Source organism: Pygoscelis adeliae, unplaced genomic scaffold (genome assembly GCF_000699105.1).
Source record: "Pygoscelis adeliae isolate BGI_AS28 unplaced genomic scaffold, ASM69910v1 Scaffold318, whole genome shotgun sequence".
Lineage (NCBI taxonomy): Eukaryota > Metazoa > Chordata > Aves > Sphenisciformes > Spheniscidae > Pygoscelis > Pygoscelis adeliae.
Genome location: NW_008825430.1, coordinates 2,284,709 through 2,288,391, shown reverse-complemented (window position 1 = coordinate 2,288,391; position 3,683 = coordinate 2,284,709). Strand labels below are relative to the sequence as shown.

The 3,683-nt window shown below is 47.2% G+C and overlaps 1 protein-coding gene across 1 annotated transcript in view; it reads left to right on the top strand.

Moving 5' to 3' along the window:
• The first annotated feature begins 3,613 nt into the window (after nt 1-3,613).
• The window catches only part of PDE8A (phosphodiesterase 8A), a 158,368-nt gene continuing 158,298 nt past the window's right edge, over nt 3,614-3,683 (top strand). Inside the window, exon 1 of the mRNA XM_009330918.1 lies at nt 3,614-3,664. The gene's annotated coding sequence lies outside the window, so the exon portion shown is untranslated. The remainder of the gene's footprint in view (nt 3,665-3,683) is intronic.

The following is a 3,683-nucleotide window of genomic DNA, read 5'->3' as shown; positions in this document are numbered from 1 at the left end:
AGGAAACTGATACCCAGCTGCAATTACAGCTCTCACTTCCTCATCTCCACTCCTGGGCCGTACTTCAAAGCCATCTTTAGACCCATCTGCACTTTCCCTTTTCTTTTTCCTCTTCTTTCCTTTCCTGGTGGACTTTGACATCAGGACTGCAGATGTACAAATGGGCTGAAAAGTTGAGTTTCTGGCTTGGCATCGGGGCTAGATCCTGCAGCCACAAGTCACCTTCTGACGCGGGGAAGAGCCGTCACCCTTGTTTTACAGGGGAAAACCGCTGAGCTGCAGAGACAAATGTGTCTGGCCTGTCATTGCCCAAGAAGTTAGTGACTAATCCGTGGGGAGAGTCCTGATTTCCTAAATTAGTCTGGAGTAAACCAAGCTGTGGGCTATCCTTCCTGTGATCTGACACAACTGGGAACAGATGTCTTGTTTACACTAAAGGTTGAAGCTGAAAACCTTGTGAGTTTGCTTCTCCGCAGCAACCATAGGAAAGTTTATCTTATGTTATGCTGTGTATGGGGAAAGTGTTTCCTTTGATTGCTCTGTTTTAAATTAGGAAACGGTCCATTCAAAACCAGAAAAACTGTGAAAATTACTGCCACAGAATGTCATCAAAGCAGAAGGTGTAGCACGGACACCTACGTGGATAATGAGATACAGCACTTTTGCTTGCTATTTAATGCAAGCAAATTTCAGAAGTTTCGCCTACTCTGGGACATAGCCAATATGTCACTAAACGGGTGACCTGTGAAGAGAAAGCAGAGAAGAAACAAAATGCAAAGCAATTTGATATTTCAGGCAGGCCCCTTGCCTGCTCTCTTAAAATTCAGCAGGCGATCAGTGATGAGAGATTTTTGCCCAAGAGGGTAAAAGGAATGGTGGAAAACAGAGTCAGTCCTTGAAGCTGCTGTAATAAACAGCCCTTGTGAATAATTGGGCAAAGATTGGTATACCCCCCCCCCCCCTGCTCCCTGTCTTACACCCTGCCTGAGGTTGAGCTGACTCCCGGCTGGGGAGGGAGGGCTGGTCAAAGGTGCCCCATGGAGCCTCCCCGCAGCGCCATGAGGGCTGCAACGGAGAGCCGGCATCGGCTTTTGAGAGGCCGTCGGGTTCTGTGCCGTGAAAGCTCTTTGGCTCTCCGAAAACGACCCGGGCATATGAAATCACAGAAAGTGAGATTTAAACCCGGTGAATATTTGTAGCAGCAGTCTGTGTGCAGCAGAATCTTCCAGCTGGGAAGGGAGTACCTCGGCCGGTTATGCGCTGGTTTGGATAGTGAGTTCATGTGAGCCGCGAATTATTTCAAAATAGGCAAAACCTGCTCCACTACGCTGCCGCAGCGGAATGAGCGTGCGCCCGGGACCTCGAGGACCGTAGGCGTCTGTTGGCCACTGGGAGAAGGCTGGGATGGTGTTACGCTCGTGCCCACACCCCGTGGGGATAACTCAGCTTTGCTTTCCCTTGGGCTTGAGTGGGCCAACGATAGAAGGACTCTAGGTGTCAACAGGCAGAGATGCAAGTTTGATGAAGCCATCGAATACCTTCAGTGCACAGCCAGCTGTTCTTGGGAGATAGTAGCGCTGACTATTGCTAGTCTCGCAGCACAGGTGGGGAAACTGAGGCACAGAGCTTTTGATTTGCCTCTCAAAATCACAGACTCAATGGCAAAGACAGACTAGGTCGCTGGTTTCCAAATCCGCGCTCTTATCCTATGCTTTGCTGCCTCTCCGTAAAGAGGCCTCTGTGCCCTTATACTTCTTGCCTATTTTGTTTGTCACATTTGACTTCACTTCTTTGAAATAAATACATACTCAACAACGCGTACACCTGGCTCGCAGTTAGACATACACTACTCACAGGGTTTGAGGGCCTGTGACTATTCATGTCATAGCCTAGACAGACACTTCTAGTTACTGACGGTTTTGTAAAATCTAATCTCAAACTCCTTAAAGACCAATTTTAATTAAACTGCTGAGAAATATCTCATGAAATCCAGTTTGATTAATGAAAAGATGAGTATATAATCGAGCACGTGATCTTGAGCAAATCACTTATGCGCTTTGTGCTTCAGTGGCAGAAAGAGGTCTAAAAATCAGATCCCCGTACCGCTAACTTTTAATGATGCTGCCAATATGAATGTTTGATTAAAATATTTTATATTTTGACAGAATTAACTTTAATCTTTCTGCACAGTTGCCACCAAAAAAAAAAAAAGTTGTCTCCTGTCATATAGACATTTATAAAGAATTGTTCAGCAAGCAAGGTCGCATGTTAGAGAGAGGAAAAAGTGGCCTTACTTTTCCAGAGTAGCCAGTGCCCCTGGACTCCTCGGTTTTGGGGGTTCTTAAAGAGAGGCCTTTCCCAAGTGGGCCAAGCAGCTGCACTGAAAATGAAGCCATGTGTGTCTTTAAATAGATGCCAGAGGTCACAGTCAGTTTCGAAATTTTAGGGCACCAGCTATCTGCAATGGCACTGCCTGATACGCAGTGTAAACAGAACAAAGAGGATCGATCTTTTGTTACTTGCTTTTATTTGTATTTATTGTAGCCCTTCTCTATAACGTGTATGGTGCGTTTTAGAGAGAAATGACACTTTCCAAATTGAGCGTGCTCCGTTAGGTACGTGGTTGCTCCACACCCTGAGAAAAATAATCCATTTGCTTGAGAAAGCTCCCTTAGGCAGCCCTATGGTATAGCCTGATTTTTATGGACTCCGGCAGGGAACTGAGGGCTGTTTTGTAAATTCGTCCCTATTTTATGGAGACTTTTGAGAGTGGAACTTTTTTAAGCTGAGCGTGTGGCACCTGGATGGTCATGCCGGCACCTGGATGGTCATGCCAGCCCGTGGTCTCTGCTGCAGGGGACTCTGCAGGGGTTACCCACCCAGCCTTCTGGGACACACGGGTCTGCTCATCCTTAGGGAGACGTGCTGAGGGGTTTGACCCCCACGGGATTTGCAGACAGAGCTTTGTGGGTTTGTATGTGGCCCATGTCTGTCTGCTGAGAGCTTTGCATCGATCAGAACGAATGTATCTCAGCTCAGAACAGTCAGCCCCCCCCCATCTTCTCTGGGTTTCTTTCATCTAATAAAAATTTTATCTACCCAAGCAATAAGTCGAATGTAAGTTGGCTTTATTACTGTAGTGACGTGGAACGGTTGGTTGCTGGGTGACCTTGCTTCTGCTTTTATGGTCTAGGCCAGCTCTCACAGCAGAGAGGTGTGGCCACGTATTGCACTCCGTTGTCAGGCTTCTCCTGAGATGATCAGAGGTTCGGTGTCAGTTCTCCTCTAGCGCCCGGGAAGCCGTAAATGTTTGCCATTTGTTATGTGGAAACCTGGATCCGCAAGGAAGGTCTGAGGGAGATAAATGCCTGACAAGAGGAGCTATCGAGGCTTAAAAGAAAGGCCAAGCTCTGTGAAATCCAGCGAGGAACAGGGATCTGCAACCTTGGATTAGACCAGTGACCATAAAACTGGCGTGTGGCTTACTGCAGAGCTTTCGCAAGCTGGAATACTAGAGCCTGCGTGGTTTGGTTTGGTTTTGCCCGGAGGGTGATTTAATGTTTCTCATTGGAAACCAAAGTTTTTCAACAAATCAGACATGGAAGAAAATGAAGGAGCAGATATTTTGGAAACCAGCCCTGTCTCTAATGGTCCTTGGTGCAAGGTGAGGAGTCCCACCCCCC